This window comes from Cricetulus griseus, unplaced genomic scaffold (assembly GCF_003668045.3).
Source record: "Cricetulus griseus strain 17A/GY unplaced genomic scaffold, alternate assembly CriGri-PICRH-1.0 unplaced_scaffold_2, whole genome shotgun sequence".
Lineage (NCBI taxonomy): Eukaryota > Metazoa > Chordata > Mammalia > Rodentia > Cricetidae > Cricetulus > Cricetulus griseus.
In genome coordinates, this window is record NW_023276919.1 from 4,872,478 (window position 1) to 4,894,392 (window position 21,915).

Below are 21,915 nucleotides of genomic sequence, written 5' to 3' on the forward strand. Positions count from 1 at the left end.
CCTTCTCCCTCTGAGCCTTTCTCCCTCTCCTCCCTCTCCTATTTCCTCCTCCTTTTCTGTTTTCCTATCTGACACTCTTACCTTCCCTTTCTCTATACAGCCTCTCTTCTCTTTCCCCTTTCTCTCTAAACTCTCTTTTCCATCTTCTATCATTTTCCTCCCCTCTCCCAATTCTTGATTCTCTCCCTATGCTCTTCCTCTTCCTCTCTCTCCTCTCTCTTATTTCCCTCTCTTTCCCAGTCCTAATTTTCCCTTCTCCCCTTCTTTTGCCTCCCTACCCTTACAGTCTTCAGCTGCACCCTCAGCTGTCTTCTTTCTATTGCCTTCTCAACCTCTTCTCTTTACCTCCATTACTTTCCCTTCCTACATCCTGTCCTTTTCCTCTCTTCTCCCCTTTCCTCTCCTTCTCCTCTCCCTCAGCCTGTAGACACCCTCTCCTGTCTCCTTCTTACCTCTCCATTTATCTTTCCTTATACCTCTCCTAACTTATTCTCTTTCCTCTATTTTTAATTCCCACCCTGCCCTATAGTGCAGATTTCTTTCCTCCTCCCCTCCTCTGCTTTTCCCTCTCCCTGTTCTATTTATCCACTCTTCCTTCCTATTTCTTCTCTCTCCACACTATTCTCTCCCTCCATTCCCCCTTCCTCCTCTTTCCTTCCATTTCCCCCTCTTCCTATTCCCTTCTCCCTCCACTTTCCTCTCCCCCTTCCCTTACCTCCTACTATTGCTCTTGTCCCTGCATACCTTTTCTTCTTCTTCTCTCCCTCTGTCCATCCTCCTGTCACCTTCCCCTCCTAATCACCCACTTTCCATCACCCTCCTTTCCCCACCTGTTATATCCCATTGGCCCACCCCTCTCCTTTATCCCTCTCCTCTCTCTCTGGGAGTTTCCTTCCCTATACCATTTATCCACCTCCTTCCCCCCTTTCCTTTTACTCCATTTCTCCCTCTATTTCCTGCCCCTAGCTCTCTTTCCCTTTTCCGCCTCCCTCTGGGTCCTTTTCTTTCCTTCCTTATCTTTCCTTTCCTCTTTCTTCATCTTCTGCAACTCAGTTGAATCTTGTTCTATCATTATTTTGGTGTGCCTTCTCTACGTATTTTGTTTTGATTGGCTAAGCATTTGTCATTCATCCTTATCCTTTTATAGAAATAATTATTTCATTGGTTCTTTTGTATTCTTGGATGAGGTTTGATTTTATTAGTGTTGGTTCAGTGTTCTTAGTCCTCTAGGTGTTAAGATTGTGAACATGCTAGTGAATCCCACAGAAACAGCTGACCTGAACAAGGGGAGCACATGGCCCTCAGTCTGCTGTCTGGGAGGCCATCAAGGGACTGATTTAGACCCCTGAAAGTGCATGTCAACAAGGAGGCCTCCATACCCTATGGGGCCTCTGGTAGTGGTTTACTATTTTTTCCTTGTATAAGAATGGACATTAAGAGCCCAGTGGGAGGGCTCAGGCCCAGCCCAGGATGATGTTGTGGAATCTGGGGAGTCCCCATTGAGGGCTCTACCCTCTATGGGGAGGGGAGGAGGGAGGGGTGTGTTGGAGGGTTGTGGTGGGAAGAGGGAGAAGGGATTGATTGATATGTGAAATTATAATTTTGTAAAAATAAAACTATTATGTAAAAATATTATTCTTTGAATTAAAAAAAAGATTCTGAACCCATGATAATAAGTTCTGATCTTTGTCATTTTTTGTTACTTGTGTTTTCTTTGACGTTTTCAACATTTGTGTGTGCACTCATGTACTTAGCATACAATCAGGTGTGCACTTGTAATAACTCGCATGTGGATGGTAGGTGAGGATATCTTACTGAGGTTCATTTCCCTTTTTCTTCCTTGTTTTCCAGGAATTCAATTAAGACTTGCTGGCAAGTACCCTTTTCTGATAAGCCATCTACCAGTTCCTATTTTTAAAATGTAGATAGTTACAGCAATATATTTCTTTCTTGTAATTACTTTCATTCTATTTCACAACAATGTTCTGTTATATTTTGCTCTCATACATTTTAATTATGTTCAGTTTCATTCCTACCACTATTTGGGTAGGATTTTTGAACCCAATCCCAATTTCTTTACAGTCTCACTGATTTTTCAAAGTGTTTTATTTTTCTAATCTCTGTGTATAGTTCCTGTAGTTTATTTTTGTTCTTGCTTGTACTTTTTAAAAATGCTGTCATAAATATTAATTACTTTAGTTATCTTGTGTTTCCTAAGATTTGCTTTATATAAAATATAACTATCCTTTAGAAAAAATCCTTAGGTTGCTGAGAAGAATGTGTTCTGCTCTTGTTCCTTGGGGTGTTCTCTAGATTTTACTTCAGTTCATTCATTTCTATGTAACATGTTTCCTTGTTTTCCTTTTGTTCTGAGGACCTGTCTGTTGGTAATAATCTTGCATTCAAATCACCCACTATTATGTTGAAATCTGTTATCTTTTGCTTAATAATGATTATTTTCTAAAATTTGATATGCTAATGTCACATAAATATATATTTGTGTTCTGTTTTGTATTAGTCACGATATCAATATGTAGTAACTTTCTTTGTCTCTTTAAAATGTACTTTGTGGACTATCAGTATGGATATTGTTTGTGTGCACATGTAAATTTCAGCCTGTCTTATTGCCACTGAATTGCATTTGCAGCAGGTAACCAATAGCTTGATCTCATTTATGCTTCCGTATCTTTCAATCCATGTCGTTTAATTGGAATGTCAGAAAATTAAGAGTCAGAATTATGTTAATATATGTATTAATTGCAGTCATTTTGTTGTTTTTGTAATACTGCCATTTTTCCCCAGTCATCTTTTGGTGATATTCTGTTGTAAAGAAATTTATTCCTTCCAGTATTACCATTGTTACCTTTGTATTTTGCCTTTAAAATATCATTTCCCATATCATGTTTTCCTTTTTCAAGGTAGTTGTAAAGATGTATAGAGGCTTTCCCTCATACTTAAGACTTTTCACCTCTTCTCTTGTTCTGGTCTTGGGAAAGCTTTACTGTTTCTAACTCTTTGTTTTTGTGGGTTATTATAGGATACATTGGGAGATGGTGTCCTAATTAGCTCTGGTTGTCTTTAGCTACATTAAATGCACCAGAAGACGGATACACTTGGAAGGTAAGGCTTGTTTTTATAATATTCCATATAACAACTCTTTAAAAAATAGTTTTAGATACAACTACTTAATTTCACCCAAGAAGAAAGTGACTTATTTTAGACAATGATAGATCACAACAAAGTTTATAAGCAACCTTCAGCTGCTTATCCAGGCTTGTAGACTTCTAGTTCTGTCCACATTCAGCAAAGTTTTGGTACTACTGCATCATTTACTTGGGGTGTAATGGCTTTTATGTATTTCGTAAGAAATTTTTTATTCATTTTACATGCCAACCACACTTCTCCTTCCCTCCCGTTCTTCTGTGATGCCCACTGGTGCCCAACCAAACCCCATCCACTCCTCAGAAAGGGTAAAACCTCCCATGGGAGTCACCAAACCTAGCATATTCAATTGAGGCAGGACCACATCTGTCTCCTGCATTAAGGCTGAGCAAGCTGTATGTAGGGAGCCGGTTGCTGCATTATCCATTACAATAATGGTGCCTAAAGACACCAAGATGTAAATTACTTCACAGGCGCTGGGTAATCTCCATTCCTTTGATCTCTGCCTATCCCGTGGCTCATTTGGCCTGAGGAGCTGAAGCCATTCATAGGGTAACACGTCCCAGGCGGCTGCTGGCCAGCCTTTATAAGGGATGGTTCTCTTGGTTCAGTGTCTCCGCTCTGGTAAGCATGCATTAAAGCTTGTCTGCAGAAGGATCCGAGTGTCCTGCGTGTATTTCTTGCCGGCCGAGAAAATACAGCATGCGCGGGACATATGGTGCCGAAACCCGGGAACATGTGAACATCTCTGGCACCGCGGAGACCCCTCTAACGGGGCGGATTCAGAACTGCAGGGTGGTAAATTCGGAGAGGTATGTTTTTTCTGGACTTTGGCTTGGGAATGTTGCTATTTTGGGAGGTTAATATAGAGGCTTCTATGCTTTTACTAGGAGCTATTTTGACTTTTCTCACTGTTGTAGCAATCTTAAAGAAGTCCAGAATTACATATCAGAAACCGAATGTAGTGAGAGATGGGGCGCGCCTAACAATAAAATATAAGAAAAAAGGACCTCCCGGGATGTCTACTGACAAGGGAATGTATAAGAAAAAAGGACCTCCTGGGATGTCTAGTGACAAGGGAGTGAATAATTTGTTAACAACAAATAAGAAAAAAGGACCTCCTGGGATGTCTACTGACAAGGGAGTGTATAAGAAAAAAGGACCTCCCGGGATGTCTAGTGACAAGGGAGTGAATAATTTGTTAACAACAAATAAGAAAAAAGGACCTCCTGGGATGTCTACTGACAAGGGAGTGAATAATTTGTTAGATGATTCTGAAAGTAAGTTTAAAGCTTAAAATCTTGATAGCTCTGATGACTCTAAAAGCTCAAGAGATAAAGTTTTAGAGGAAACAGCTCAGCTAGGTGAAAAAGAAACAAAAAAGGAGGGAGAGAAAATAGGAGATAACCGGTCACACCCCGGTAAATTTAAGAGAAATAAAGACTCAAAACCTAGCCTCTGCCCTACAATGAAACTAGAGGCCTTGGAGCTGAGCAGCTCAGACTCTGAGATTTTAGACTCTAGCAAGGAAACAGAGCTAGAGGAGGAGACAACACGATACCACCCCGATAGATATCGGCTGCCAAAAGTGAAAACAAATATGAGGCCATCGCCTATTAATCCAGCGGGTGTGCTTCCATCAGCACACCCACAATTTGGTACCGACTCCTTTTTACCATCAGAGGAGCGGAGAAAATTACAGATGGCTTTCCCAGTCTTTGATAGGGGAAAAGGCCATGCCTGCTATTCAACACTTCTTAAAGGCCTGGAATGCCTGGGGCTTTAAAGCCTCATAAACATTGACGCTCGGGCCAAGCGTCTCACCTCAAAACCTAAAAGGCCAAAGGAAAATGGTAAAATGAAAGATATCTTAACTGATCTTTGGAGAGGCCCGGATCCTATTCTCATAAGATCCAGGGGAGCGATATTGTGTTTTCCCACAGGATGAAGAAAATCCTCTGTGGATCCCAGAAAGACTCACCCGAAGAGCCCCTTCGGACCTTCAAAAGTCGGAACTCCACCCTCTCCCTGGGAGTTGAGAGCCGCTATTGTTATCCAGATTAACTCCTGTCCTTGGCGGAGAGATTGCCACTGCTTAAGGGGTGGGGGTGAGATTGTTTGATGCAGCCGTTTGCGGATTGCTGTTATTTCTGGCTGGTCTGTGAGAAAAGGGGTGGGGGTGGGATTGTTTGATGCAGCCATTTGCGGATTGGTGTTACTTTTGGCTGGTATGTAAGCCCTAGGCTCAAAACTAAAGAGAGATCGCCCAAGCACTTATATTTTGGCTAACAATGCTTAAGCAATAGGCCGCCGGCCAGACAGCTCTTGCACACCCGGAGCCTAGGCTCATTGCACAGGGTAGAGTGTCTGGTTTGAGCAGCCCCAATGAGGGATGCTGAGCAAAGGCATCGCACAGAGTTGCCTAATATACAGGCTTCTCTGGGAGGTACGTTGACCTGCATAAGGGTTGCCTGCCCGAGTCTTCCCTTTCCCAGAAAAACGGCAGAGGACAGGTCAAGAGCGCTTCGGGTCAAGCTAACAGCCTGATGGCGACTCTTGTACACAGTCTTAATGTTTGATTTGGGAAGGTTCAACCTCTGCCTCTATCCCTCAACATATGGGTGACCTATTTGCTTGTAAAAATATAAAGCCTTTTCATTAATTAATAAAAAAAGGGGGATATGTAGGGAGCCGGTTCCTGCATTATCCATTACAATAATGGTGCCTAAAGACACCAAGATGTAAATTACTTCACAGGCGCTGGGTAATCTCCATTCCTTTGATCTCTGCCTATCCCATGGCTCATTTGGCCTGAGGAGCTGAAGCCATTCATAGGGTAACACGTCCCAGGCGGCTGCTTGCCAGCCTATTTAAGGAAAGGGATTCTTAGTTCAGTGTCTCCGCTCTGGTCTCCGCTCTAGTCTCCGCTCTGGTAAGCTTATGCTCTCCCCTCACAAGATGCATTAAAAGCTTGTCTGCAGAAGGATCCGAGTGTCCTGCGTGTATTTCTTGCCGGCCGAGAAAATACAGCGTGCGCGGGACAGCTGTAAAACGATAGCTCATGCACCAGGGATAGATATTGGTCCCACTGACAAGGTTAGTGCAAAAAGATCAGGCTACACAACTATCACACACATGCAGAGGGCTTAGTTTGGTCCCACACAAGCTACCAGTTATATCTCTAAAGTTGATGAGGTCCCAGCATATCAGGTAAGATGTCTCTGTGTTTACTATTATAATTTTTACCACCCCATAAAATCACTCCTTCCTCTGTTTGATTAGACTTACTGAGCTTGGCCTGGTGCTTGGATATGGATCTCTGCATCTGCTTCCATCCGTTCCTCAATGATTCTATGATGACAGTTAGAGTAGTCATCAATCTGATTACATGGGAAGGCCAGTTCAGGCAACCTTTCCACTATTTCTAGGATTCTTCGTTTGGGTCATCCTTTTGGATTCCTGGGCATTTCCCTAACAACATTTTTTTTTCACTAACATCATAAGAACACCCCATATCAAGATATCTTTTCCATGTTTCCCCCCCAACTCGGTCCCTCCCCCAACTGCCCTATAGCCTTCCCGCCCCTCCCTGGCCCTAGGCTCAGTTTACTCAGGAGATCTCATCAATTTCCCCTTTCCAAGGCGACACATGTGTCTCTCTTAGGGTTTTCTTATTTTCCTTGCTCTTCTCTAGAGTAGTTAATTGTGGTGTGGTTACCCTATGCTTTACAGTTTCTATTGTGTGAACAACTTGAGGAGTTTTGGTATTAGCTCTTCTTGGAAATTCTGGGAGAATTCTGTGCTGCAACCATGTGGCCCTGGGCTTTTTTGGTTGGGAGTCTTTTAATGACTGCTTCTGTTTCCTTAAGTGTTATAGGTGTGTTTAAATTGTTTACCTGGTCTTGATTTAATTTTTGTATGCCATACCTATCCAGAAAATTCATTATGGATACAGTTTAAAATCATATTGGCAATGTATAAGAAATATGGTTATCTAGGAAATATCCCAGAGATTTTAGTTTGATATAGAGGAAGCCTGAACTATGCATTTCCTACAATCTATGTGGAAGAATTTTACATGTAATGACAGAGTGTTTGTGGTATAATCCTTTAATTGACATTTTCCAAATAAAGATTAAAATACTTTTTAAAGGCTACACATCTGGTTTTCATTGGAAAGATTGCCTAAGTACCCAGTAGCCAGATGTTTGCATCTGCTAAGATGTCAAATCCTAGAGGTTCTTAGAATCTATTCATAATAGACCACAACAGCAGACACAGTGCTGATTCCATCTTTAATCTCATAGAGGACTGTGTGCCCAGTGGTTCCTTGTAAGTTGGGATCTTACAATGAGAAAATCACTGCTGGAAATACATACATGAAATTCAATTATGTATTATTTTTTCGAGACAGGGTTTCTCTGTGTAGCTTTGGAGCCTATCCTGGCACTAACTCTGGAGACCAGGCTGGCCTTAAACTCACAGAGATCTGCCTGCTTCTGCCTCTCAAGTGCTGAGATTAAAAACATGTGCCACCAAAATCTGGATCTTTCAGTTTTTAATATCATTCTTCTGAAACAGAACCAAAGGTAGGAATTTGTGATGGGATGACAGTTGTTGTTTCTGTATAGTTTCCAGAAAAATACCTCCTTTAAAAACACAAAGATATGTATCTATAAATCTCATAGATTCATAGGTTGTTTCCCAATGGGTCATTGGGATTTATCAGGAGTCTAAAGATGTCACAGATCCTCTTTTGTCTATTTTATGCATTGTACTACTTCACTACTGAAGTTTTTGCTAAACTATAACTAACATGGAACTAAATTCAGGAGAAGTGATTGGAAAGAAAAACTCAGTTTTTACAATATGAAATAGTAGTGTACGTCTTTCTTTGCTAGAAGTCAAGAGAAATGCATTCTTTGAGCCTGCTGAAATGGCTATAAAATATTGGACTCAATTCTATATTGAAGTAGAATGCTTATATCACATAGCAATTCTGTTGAATTATGGAAAAATGTCTAAAGTGTTTGCCACAGTGGCTTTACCACTTTATGTTTGTACCAGTAACACTCAAAGACTAATTTATCTGCTTCAGCAACAACATTTAATTCCTGCATTTTTTATTTTGCACTCTTTTTCTTTCTCTTTCTCTTTCTCTTTTGTTCTTTCTTTCCTTCTTTCTTTCTTTTTCTTTCTTTCCTTCCTTCCTTCTTTTCTTCCTCCATCCCTCCCTCCTTCCCTCCCTCCCTCCCTCCCCTCCCTCCCTCCCTCCGTGTCTCCCTCTCTGTCTCTCTCTCTTTCTTTCTAGGCTTTTTGGAAACAGGGTTTCCCTGTGGCTTTGGAGGTTGTCCTGGGACTAGCTGTTGTAGACAATGCTTGTATCGAACTCACAGAGATCTGTCTGCCTCTGCCTCCTGATTGCTGGGACTAAAGACATGCCATCACCGCCCAGCTGCATTATTTGTTTTTATAACACTCACCTTAATGATTATGAAGTACCATGTATTTTACTGGTTCTGGGGATCATAGCCCAAACATTTCTTCATGACAGGAAAGCTCTCTACCATAGATCTGTAACTCCAGCCCTTAAATAAATACGTTTTTAAATTTGTTTTTCTTTCTTTTTGTGGGTGGCACTTCTATGATGTATGTTTATAGGTTTGGAGACAACTTTCAATAATCTGTATTCTCTTTCTAGCATGTGGGTACCTGGGATCAAACTCAGATAGTGTGGGTGGACACCAAGCACTGTTACCTACTGAACTACATATTTTGGTGGCCACTGTTTGGCTTTTATTTTCACATTTCTCATAAAGAGTGATGTTAAGAATGTGTTCGTTGGCTATTTTTATAGCTGCTGTAGTAAAGTGTGTGTTTAAGAATTTTGCCAAACATTAATTAGGTTTTTGTTTTTGAATTACAGAAAAAATTCTAATACTTGATATTACCACTGAAATGACACATGATTTATGCTTTTCTCCTGATATATATTTATTTTGTTGATAGTATCATTTGATGCACAACTAAAGAAGCCTTTTAATGTGTCCTTTTAAGATTACTCCTTGCTTACTTCCCTCCATTATCTCTTTTCTTCCTCACTTAAATCCTTCTAAATCTCATCTTCCTATCTCTGCCATCTTCTTTCACAGGTCTCAATCCATACTCCCCATGAACTGTGCTTTTTGTACACAATTCTTATTTGTTTCTTCTGATGCATACAATTGCCCTCTAAAATTTCCTGTTCTTCTTTAAAGCCTCATTTCTTTCACAGATTTACACATTGGTCTGAAAGCTTGCAGTGAGCACAGTAATACAAGTCAGTATCAATCACTGAGCTTGGATAGTCTGTAAAACTATAGTTTGTAAAACTATTGCTCCATGCTTTGTTCTGCATAGTCATAAGCCCTATTTATCTGTGTGAAGATACTGAGTGAAGTAAAACTGAAGTGGGTTTGATTTTCAGAATTCTGTAGACTCTGTCCTTTATGCAGTGCTTCCTTGGTATATATTTTGCCACTGCAAATTGTCATGGAGGGTGATGCAAAGGAAACTAAACTGTTCCCATACTGTGTTCATCGATGAGTTGCCATTAAGTAGAGTATGATAGGACTGACCTTGAAGGAGTAATGGACCAGAGACCTCCACTCAATTCTCCCTAGAGAAAAACATTGGAAGAGGGCTGCATTATTACTTGCACTATAGTTCAGATAATAACATGAGCAAAATAATTGCAATGGAAATTGTTCATACAATGAACTATACAAGACACAGAATCACTTTTAATACACAAAAGCAACTAAGGACTTTAAAACCTGCCAGAAAGTCAACCAATCAATATAGGTATTACTCATTTTGAGTAGTAAATTCATTAAAATATACTTAAATACATGCTAAATATAAAAAAAAACACAAAGAAGTGATCTGTGCATTAATCATCTTTTTGGATTCAAGTCATTACTGTTTTTTAAAATTCTTTTCCACAAATCCTATTAAGTGAAAGTTTTAAATTCTTTAATAAGCTTGATTTAAATAACATTTTGACTTAGTGTATCATTTCTTCCTTCTTGGCTCTGAAAGGTCCTCTACTTTCCTGTCACATTTCTTATGAAGCAGATTTTTGAAAATCTCACACTTCCTTTTCAACAAAAAATGAGAAAGCTCCCTGAGTTTCATGAAGCAGGAGTGAGAATCTGGAGATTTGATATACTGACTTTCTGGCAGGTTCTCATTTACCTATCAGGATTCCGTCTTGGCCTCTGGGCCATAACTTTCCTGCTTTTGTATTCCCTGATGTAGCGCCCAGGGAAAATCTCCTGAAAATAGCTTTTTGTTTAACATGGAAGCCTTCTGAAAGACAAAATGCATACATTTCTATATATTGTTGTTTCCACTCCTCAGAAATCCTTTTTCCATATTTTCAAACTTCTCTTAACCTTTATAAAATGGTGTATGCCATTTGCAAGATCAGAGTTTAAGGGACATATTATTCTAGGGAACCAGTCTACTAAATGTTGCTCATGGCAGTGTCAAAAAGTAGGCAAAAGTAATGAAAATTGCTGTGAGGATGTTCAGTCCCAGAGAAAGATATTTTATATTTTTCTTAACCAAATATTTAGAACTCGTTTATGGGAGAATTATAAAAATAAATGAAAACCTTTCCTAATAACCTAAGATATCTAGATCTTTTAGCTAAAATATGATGTATCTTATTGAATTGAAATCTTCAAAATTCTCTTAAGATCGTGATTTCCTCTACAATGATTCCCTTTCTATGTCCTATGTTTGTTTCTTGATTACCTTACTGCTTTGTTTAGCAGAGAATCATTTCCTATGGGATCTCTGTAGAGTGTGGTAAAGCGCAAAATTCAACACATATTAGCAAGTAATATGACATATTTCCAGTAGCAGTCTCTAAAATGTTCACATAATTTGGCAGAAGAAAAATCTTATTTTTCCATCTACTACATGTAAACTATCCTTTGTGAATGTCTGTTATAGACTACTCCTCTGTGTAATCAGTTTTCTTGAAATTTCAGCACTTTGTAAATGAATAAATTTGTAAGGTATTTCAAAACTATGAGTAACCCATGACTCACAATTCTAAAAGATATTCCTGATTAACCCTGTTTACATATAATTTGCCAGAAAATTTCTGGAGGCAAGAATAAATATTTTTATGATTATCAGTGATGAACCAGTAAAAGTGCCTTGGTTTGGAGGTTATATTTCAAATACCACTATTTGGTTAAAAGTCCTTATTTCAGACTATATTATTTCACAGTTTTACTATTGTTTTCATACATAAGTCTGAATTGATTCAATTTGAGTTAATCAGTACAAATTTTATTAGTTTTCCTTAGTTAATGTATTTGTCTTATGCTTATCTTTTCATCCATTCACCTATTTACATGATTAGGCAGTAAATATATACTGGACTTTCTCTGTCACATCATAATTTAAATATTGTGAAATACAAAGATGAATCAGGCATAGTACCTGAACTCAGGTGGCACATAGGGAAGATATCCCTCCTTATTCTCCTTACTGTCTTCCTGATTCTGTGTCATCTTAGAAAATCCTGTGTTTCTTTCACCTTTTCCCAAACCTTAGCATATCTTTTGACCTAGAATGAGCATGGAAATCAGCAGATTTGAGGACACCCCATAACCTGTGGAAGACTTTTTATCGGTTGCTTAATATGTAGTATAATTGTGTTTTGGATCTCTTTTAAATGTTACAGATACCATTTGTGTATACTATTTCTTTGCCCACATTTTCAATGTTAGTTGTTGCTGTGGCAACCAGCTCTGGGCCTCAGGGCAACTCATTTAAACTGCAACTTATACCTCTACTTTCTGACAAGTGACTTGTTGCCCAGTAAAACTTGTATTTCATATCAGATACTCTTTTGAACATGTGTGCACCAAATACTGTATAGTATACACTTATGCTAATTAAATTTGTGATTTGTGTAAATACAATTTTAACTGGGTGTTTTCTCCTTTCCTTTTTAAATTTGGGCAAACTTAATTGAAAGCTCTCAGATTGAATTACTATTCAGCAGAGGAAACCTCTGGCTATTGGAGTTAATGGTCCATTAGACAGACTAGCTGCTATTGTCACAGTGTTGTCACTCATGTAATACTTCTTTTTACTGTGATGCTTAGATGAAACCCAATGTTTCATATCTGCTGAACAAGCACTTTACCAATTCTGATATGTCCTTAATCAGGTGGGTGATTCTGTGATAAATCTTTCGTATCTCCTTAATGGACTTTTGTGCCACCAAGGATTAAGCAGTTTTCCATGACTATGAATTAACTGTTTAAAAAATTTAGGAGGTTGACTATTCTAAATTGAAAACCCTAGAAGGTTTAGGTGTCTAATGGGGGCTAATTTTGTTTTCAATGTGGTACTTTCCTGCTTCATCCTCTGAATGGTGAAATCCATATCATGAAGAAGGCTTGGTTCCTTGATATATAGAGGTGTTGAATGAATTAATCTGGAGCTACATGTCTCAGGATTTCTGGAGTGTGAGATGACAATTTTCCCCTGATCATTACTTTAATTCATTTTTGTTATTAACTGGAAAAAATAACCTAATTATAGTAAGGACGATTTCTTTCTCTAGCCATCAGACATGAGAGTTTATCTCTACTGTTTGCAAGTACTTTGATCCTCTTGTGAATAGTTGTCTCTATCAGAAAGTTTTAATTATGCTAAAAATATTACCTAGGAAGTCTTAGTTTCACAATAGCCTAAGTTGCTGTATGGTTGTTTTCTTTTACCTGTGGAACCTTAGGTTAGTTTTTTTCACTGTTCTTGATTTCATTTTTATCATCTGTAAAACATTTAATGAAATTAGTAATTAAAGGGTGTTTGTAAAGCATACAAAGATATAATATGAGAATTATTAAGGTATTCAAAAATAGTACTTGGTATTTAATAAGCATCCAGTAGGTATTTTGCATTATTAAACTTTAATAGATAGCTATTCTTTCTATGGGACATTTACTCACACAGATGAATAAAAGGGTTTTGCTATGTTTTAGTCACCAGGACACCCATTGTTTCTTTGGAAGTTAGAAACCAAAGTTAGGTCTCAGAAAGGCAGACACCATGGCATTTATTTTTATACAATAAATTAGCCACTAAGAAACACACTATTGTGAAGGCTTTAATATGAAAATTGGGCTTTTATGCTGAGAATCAACTCACCACTTTGTTTTCTGAAACCCATATATCACTCAGTGATACAGAATGGTGAAAGTGGTAAGGCTCTTCAAGAGTGCTAGTCCCAATACCTGGTATAACTCGTAGAGTATTTAAACCTAAATTACTTAAGAGAGAATCAGTTTCTGAATCCTCAGTGAAGGAGTACTAGAAATATCCTTCTAGGAAACTCACACTAACTAGAGTTTCAGGACATGGTGATGACTGGGATTTTACATATCTCTCAAAGTATTGTATTAAATACTTCATCCTCAGATGAAGGTGCTATTGGATGAAACCTCTAGCACATGGAAGTACGATCATCAAGTCATAGGGGACATAGCCTCTAGGGAGGTATTGGGTCCCTGGCCCCTCCTCTTTTGATCTGTATTTCCTCGTTGCCAGAAAATGAGCTGTTTTATGCTGCCTCATATTTCTGCCCTGATATGCTGCCTCATTACAGGCCAGTAAACAATGATCCACAAACCATCATAGCCTAAGGCCACTGAAACATGGTCCTAAATAAAGTTTTTTCTACTTTAAGTTGCTTTTTCTCAAGAATTTTATCACAAGATTGGTATATGTTTCTAGAATTATGTGTTCTGAGAAATGTATTGTTTGATGATTCTGTCATTGTATGAACATTATAAAGAACACTTAATACAAATTGAGATTGCTATGATGTCCCCAAGTGTCCCAATGTATGGGACCAGCTAAAAATTGGTGGCATACAATTTAGCAGATGTCTTTTGTAGAGCATGACTCTGCAGCTCAAGTGGTATTCCTGCAAAAGTAAGTCAAATTGTGTAGGTTGTATGCAGGCAGAGTGCTTTAGAATCAGTGCTGTAGTTGACAAGGAAATTTGGAATCTCTTTTGCTGCAATACTCGATGCAGGTGATGAAAACAATTATCACTAATCCTGGAGAGTAATTGCTGTTTTTAATGTTGTAGGAAATAACACTTGGCTCTAAAACAAATGGTCTGAAATTCAATTCTTTTGCCTAGTTCTTGTATTTGAATACACCTCAGTCTGTTACTGTTGTTGAGTCAGAGTCAACATTGTTTTTACCTATCATAGTTTATGACCTGTCAGTAACTAGAAACATGTAGAATGGCAAGCCATCTAGAATTAACCACTTTGATGAAATTAACAAAATTGATAACAATAACTGGCATTTGCTACAATATTTTCTGGAAAAGCAAACAATCTACAGGAGTTGCCATACTTGTTTCATAATACAGTTTTTTTTTGTCAGAAGAAACAGGCGGTATGCAGTTTAATACAAGAACATTCCTCCTTAGCAAACATTCTCCTGTCTGTTGGGAATAATTCAGAGTTGAGTTTAGCTTAACCACACCTGACCCAAGCTAATATGATGGGATATAATCAGAAGCTTCTTTTTCAGCAGCTTGTAGATAATTGGAAGTATGTGCTTTTTGTTTGCAGTCCTAAATTTTCTTACTTCCTTCAGTTTATGAGTATTTTAACTGCCTTGTTTAGGACTCAGAAAATTATTATACAGCTGTCTAAAAATTTTATTCTTACGATAAAAAATAAAAATATACTTATTAGGAGACGCAAGATGATATTAACACAATTAGGATAACTTGTCTGTTCCTGTTTTTACTGTGAAGACTAGATCACAAGAATTGAAAATCTGTTTTTTTCCCCTTTTGTGATTTTTTTGTGTTGAAGAGTTAATCATTTTTTTTCCTTTGTTATGTGCATGACATCATAAAGAATGCTTTTTTGGCAGGCTTATAGTCTGATGACTTGGCTCTGGGAGTCTGGGCTTTTGAATCTAGACATGAATTAGGAATCTTTGGATTTGTTTTTAAATTCAGTCCATATCCATGATTCTTCACAGCAGAAACTCTCTTTCTTCCAACATTCTGTTGTTGAAAACAATCCTTTAATGGGAATAATGGCATCATGGAAGCTTTCTGAGTCTTTGTTTCTGTACCTGGATAAAAGGCTAGATGAAAGTCTCCAGTATGCTGGGACACTGATACTGTCATCTCTCTCAAGCACACAGCAGATTGTATTCCATTTTTTCGTCAGGTTTGTCCCTCAGAAGAAGCCTATGTTTACCTGGGTTATTCAATTGCTGTACTTACTAGAGTATTATGACAAAATATTTTCTAAAAAACTGCACTAATGTAATTAGTATTAGGGTAGGGAATAGAAATCAGTGGCAGAGAACTTGCTTAGCATGTGTAAGATCTGGTATTTGATTACCAGGTTCGTGAGAAGAAGCAAATGTCAAATGTCTAGTTGGACAGTCATGTACATAAACTGCTTTTTTCTATAGCCAGTCTATGAAATAAGTTTTGTTTTAACCCCTCTCATCACACCCCTTCAGTGAGTTTTGTTTTGTCCCTTTGTACAAAGCTGAATTTCTCTTTCTGCTTTGGCCTTTTCTTCTGATTCATTGAGTTGAACACTGTATAACTATTTCCTTCTGTAGCCATTTGTCCAGGTTCCGCCTTAGATAGGGCTCAGAGTCAATGCATTCTGCTGAATTTTGTTATTGTTGCTGTTTCTCTTAAGAGCTAGGAGGAGAGTGGAGGCAAGTTGCTGAGTAATGTGGTTGATACCATTATTATGTCCAGAATAGTTTGTGCTTAATATTTTCCACTTTTAGGCAATCTACGACATTAGCTCAAGTATTAGAGAATTGGACTGGAAAGCACTACCAGTTTCTCCTCTTCTTATCTCCATTGTGTAGCTATTGAATCAATTTCTTGCTTTAGATTTCTATGAGTATGGCTTTGTGTCCAATATCCTGGACTCTATTGCATTTTTCACCAAGGTTTTATCCATTAACATTTTTTTTATTATTTACTGTTCTGTAAGATTCTCAAAGAGGTCTGGATTGGAAACCTGGTGGCTTTTTAGTCTCTTCTGACTTTTGCAGTCTATATCTGTGAATATGTTTCTGTATAATATACAGATAATAAAACTTTCATTATATTGATAAGAGAAGTTTAAAGGAGATTCTATCCGTGAAAATATGTAATATGTTAGATGTTATTACATGAACATTTCTATCCTTCCTCCTTTCACCTTTCTCCATACTCTCTGTAATTTTTAATCATGTCACAAAAGTAATTTAGGGATGTGTTTGTAGTTCCATAAAAATACATGTTTTCATAGAAATAGGAAGCCTTTCTTCAGCATATATTTCCTGAATACTTGTGAAAACTTGTCAAGCTGTGGAAATAAAACTAGATCACATGCACACATTAGATTGCTACTAGATTTTACTAATGTGTCCCAATAATGCATTAATAGTTTCTTAATGACTTCCATCAACATGCTAAACATCCATGAATAAATATTTACCTGCATTTTTGTAAGATACTTTTAATTATTTCCTCTTATCTTTGTGCACTAGAGTAAATGGCTACTTATCCTTCTACTCCCATTTTCTCAAGCAAATACCGTCTGCTGTTAAGCCAATATAAAGTTGAACATCAGCACATGGGCCATTTTTTGATGCTTATTCAGAGCATTCCTCAGGTTTTGAAGAGTCTTTAGTATTTCTCTACTATTTTTCCAGGGAATGTTCTTAGCTTTTGTTATCTATAACTCCAAATGCTTATCTCTGCTCTACATATTGCTTCAATTTGCAAACACAACCACTTCTTTCAAGCATTCTGAACTGTCCACAATTCTCATTATTTGTGGAATTGCAGTCCCTTTTTAGTACCAGAAAAATTCAAAAAGCAATGCAATGCACTGTATTTGAAAATAAAGAATGCACCACTAATTCTGTATTGAACATATTCCTGTCTCGTTGAAGTGAATATGTGCTTCATTTATGTTTTTTCAAATTGTTTTACCTCTATCTTTGAAGTTACCAAAATTTTGCATCAGGAGAGACTGTCTGTGTACATTAAAGAATACAGTGGTGAGAAAGCTACTGGCCATGATTGATAGCAAAACATACTAGACTAGTATAATTAAACACCTGCAATCCCCACACTTGGCCATCAATTCTGACACAAGTGGATGGCCAACCTGGGCCTCATAGAGACACACATTGTTTTAAAATTTAAAAAACAGCAAAAATACCCAGAATATTGAGACTGCCTTTTTATAAGTGGTTATAGAACTTCCTAAGTCATTATTTCAAGAATATGCTTTTGGACTGTTTTTAAAATTTATGTGAGTACTGACCCAAATTCTCCTGTCTTAGAATTTGTATTGAGTGATTTAGGATCTTCCTTCCTTTCTTTCTTTCTTTCTTTCTTTCTTTCTTTCTTTCTTTCTTAAGACAGGGTTTCTCTGTGGCTTTGGAGGTTTTCCTGGAACCAGCTCTGGTAGAACAGACTGGTCTCGAAGTCACAGAGATCTGCCTGCCTCTGACTCCCAAGGGCTGGGATTAAAGGTGTGTGCCACCAACTCTTGGCTGGATTTTTTTTAAAGACACGGTTTCTCTGTGTAAAATCCCTGGATGTCCTGGAACTTGCTCGGTAGACCAGCCTTACCAGAAATTTAGAGACCTGCCAGCCTCTGATTCCCAAACACTGGGATTGAAGGTGTGTCCCAGCACACACAGTTGCCTAAATATTTTTCATGGCAAGACTGTTTTCTCAAAACAACGTTATTTCTTCTGTTACCCAGTTTTCCAGATTTCTTTTATTCTCCTAACTATTATATATTACTTGGCCTGACAATATTATCTCAAAATGAGACATTAAGAAGTAGCATATTAGTTATGACCCTTGCTTCATGGAATACACAGTGCTACCTAATTTATTTTTCTTAATATGTATCTGATATAACTTAACATTCATCAACTGCTTAGCCCCCTAAACACACCTATGATATATTCTGAGCATGCAAAATAAAAATAAACATCGATTAACCCCATTTATTAAACAAGCAAGTAAAATCTCATTCACCTTTAACTTATATAACACTTTTGCTTATTTTATTGCATGTGTTCTAGATAATGTGTTAAGCTTTAGATATATTAAGTTTTAACTTGTAAATTTTACTGCTGTGTCTGTTCAGTCCATGGGATAATTTTTGATGTGTTAGTGTTTTTATATGGATTAAGAATGTATGCTCTCATATTTCACACTGTATTTAACTTGGAAAGTCTTTAGATTGCTTCAATAAGGATTAGGTGCTTTAAAATGTTCATTCCTTTGTCTTAGAATCAGGCCTCTACTTATATCATATACAAAATATAAAAAGAGATGGAGACAGTAGAATTCAAATAGTCACAGTCAATTTCTCTTACATAGAAGAATATATATATATATATATATATATATATATATATATATTGTGTAAAGGAAGGATTTCAAATTCAGGAACCAGATCCAATTAGGTTGAATTCTAGATTTTTTTCTTTTGGACCACAGGATTATCTGTTCTTCTATATTTCCTCTAAAAATTGGTGTGTCGCTGGATACTAATTTGTCAGGTAGTAAAGAGGATTGTTATGTAGTAGATGTAGAAGTGTTTGGTTAAAATGCAGAGCTTCAGTTTGTGTTCAGTATGACTTTTAGTGAAATGACAAGGCTTTTTTATTTTTTAGAGTAATGATTCCTGCATGACTTACAGATTCTACTTTGTTATTGACAGTTAAATCCTGTCTAAGACATGGTACTTTCTTCCTAATGAAGTGATGAGCATATATCCTTTCATTGACTTTTGTTTCTTGGGATGAACATAATGTTTACTTTTAATTAAGTGATCCAGTGCTGAAGCCTAGCAGATACTGGATTAGTGTGCATTTCTAGCTAGAAGAGTTTTTAAATATTAATAGCTAAATGGGAAGGTCAAGACTGAAGTAAAGATAATTTACTACAGTGATTCCTAGTTGGCATGGACTTAATGTATCTCCTAAGGTATCTCTTATTTCTCTAGTATGCTTAACAAAGTGACTTTGTACTAGAAGTGAACAGAAGCTTGCTTAGGTCAATGTTACCTGAAAATGAGATTCTTGGTCTTCATTACTCACCTGCAGATTCATCTGATTGCTTTGAGAACAGTGGCAAAAGGGTTCTTAAAATGTTCAGCTAGAAGGTGTCTGCCTCTGCTCAGGCTCAATATACAGGAAGAGTATTTAGGTTATCCTCTCCACTATTGCTTGGATTATCAGTTGGTGTCATCCTTTTAGAACTCTGGAAATCTCCCTAGTGCCAGATTTCTCCTTGAACCTATAATGGCTCCTTCTATTAGGGTATCTCTCATCCTGCTCTCCTCTATTATTCCCTGGTCTCAATCTTCTTGCTCCCCGATTTCCTCCTCTCCCCTCCTCTCCTCCCCCTCTCTCCCAGCTTCCTCTCCCAACCCTCTATGCTACCAATTATCTCAGGAGATCCTGTTCCCTTCCCTTTCTCTGGGGAACCATGCATTCTTCTCTTGGGGTCCTCCTTGTTTCTTACTTCCTCTGGTGGTGTGGATTGTAGTCTGGTAATCCTTTGCTCTATGTCTAAAATCCATATATGAGTGAGTCCACACCATGTTTGTCTTTTTGTTACTGGTTACCTTACTCAGGATGGTTTCTTCTAGTTCCATCCATGTGCCTTCCAATTTCAAGTTTTCAGCAAGGGACTCATCCAGACCCCTGAACGTGGATGTCAGTGAGGAGGCCTCAGCACTCTATGGTGCCTCTGGTAGCAGATAAGTATTTATCCCTGGCTTAGGAAAGGACTTTGGGAGCCCATCCCATATGGAGGGAAACTGTCTCAGCCTGCACAAGTGGAGGAAAACCTAGGCCCTACCCCCGATGACATGACAGACTTTGGTAATTCCCTGAGAGCAGAGGGGGTCTCGGGTAGGAGGTTGGCGGGGGGCAGGAGAGGAGGAAAGGGAGAGGGAGCTGGGATTGACATGTGAAGCAAGCTTCTTTCTAATTTGAACTAATAAATTAAAAAAACATTCAGCTAGTGCCCATCAACTTTAGAGGACTTTGGCCTTTTTTGGACTTCCTACTTGTAAATAAATAGTTAGAAAGCTTTGGTAAATCTGTATAACTTATTAGTAATCATAACTATTAAACTCTGTCTTAACTCTAGAGCCTCCACTTCCTTATCTATGCAATATAAACAATCATGGTGCCTACTTTAAAGCTTATTTTAATAGTTATGATGATAAGACGGTATCTCATACTCATCCAATAAGTGTTAGATATAATCGCCATTATTATTTTACATAAATATCTGCTTTGACTATTTGAAAATTGCATCCTTCAAATAAAATACATGAATATGAGTATCATGTTGATTAAAATACATGTCTAATTACTGTTCTTTCTGAGAGAATGAGGTCTAAAAAATAATATGATATCTAAGTTTTTATTTGAGACAGATTCAATTGGCAGCAGCTTGTCAGTGATACAGGATATGAGAGAGGCTAAAAACAATGTTTTATGGTGAAAGACCCCAGACCCCTAAGGGACACAGGGCCCGGAGGAACCCCCAAGACTCAGAAACCAGACCAAAAGCTGCAAAAGCAAGGGGTTTATTGAATGCATGCACATTCGGGTGTCAGCAATATAGGGGAAGCTGTACACCCTAGCATGGGGTGTAAACTCCTTATATAAGAAAAAAACGCAGATCAGCATACAGGCAAGGTGCACAAAGTTATTGATTACAAAATATGAATTCATGTTAGAGTGGTCATCCAGGTGTGATGTGCTTTTCTACAAAGGAAAAACCACAGTATGTACCCTGAAAAGTCCCCGATTGTCTGTTGTCCTGGTGTGACCCAAAAAGGAATGTTTGTCTGCTGTCAGGTTGGGGGCCAATCCTTGTCCTGGGCCAAGGCCTGTGGGAAACATTTCCTCTCAGCAAACTAAAATCTTTCATTACTCCATTTCTTTTTGTGAGGTTTTAATCCTAAAACTTAGGTCCTTCTTGTTGCTTAAGAGCCTGATATTGCTGGGTAAGAAGTAGGGCTTGTGTAATGGACAAGCGTTTCCCTCATGTAAAGAAGTTTTTTTTTTGACTTAGCATTTTTACCAGGAAGATAGGCAAAGTATTCTTTCCTATGCTACTTGCTGCTGACTTTGGGACAAATTTAGGGACCCAAGAGGGCTGCAATGCTAGTCAAAAGCAAAGAAGGGAATTTAGGCAATGGGGAATCCATCAGGAGCTTATGGTTGGCAGACTCTGTTTCAGAGATAGGGGGTGTCCATATCATCTGGACTATTTCACATCCACAGCAAGTCCAGGGCTTGCAGTCTTTAGGAGCAGGCTGTAGTCAGCAACTGATATTATTTGCCTGCCAGAAGTGAAAATCTGTTGAGACATATTTAAACTGGGAACCAAAGTTAAAACTTATGTATCTTATTGGAACTCTTAGGCCCATATTTCTAGTGATCAAGAATTAAAGGAGTTCCAAGACAAAGGAGAAAAATCTCATCCTCAGGTACAAATAGATGGGATAACAGATGTTGTACTCATCTGGAGTCCTTTTCTTACGTGTGAAAAGTGGATCTAAGCTTTATGACTTTTGAACCTCTGAAGACTATATGGACTTTATTATATGATAAGACATAGAAATTTTAGAC

At 37.9% G+C, this 21,915-nt stretch overlaps 1 pseudogene; it reads right to left on the minus strand.

Annotated features, from left to right (window-relative positions):
- Positions 1 to 4,987: 4,987 nt before the first annotated feature.
- Positions 4,988 to 21,915, minus strand: part of LOC100772913 — a 28,736-nt pseudogene continuing 11,808 nt past the window's right edge.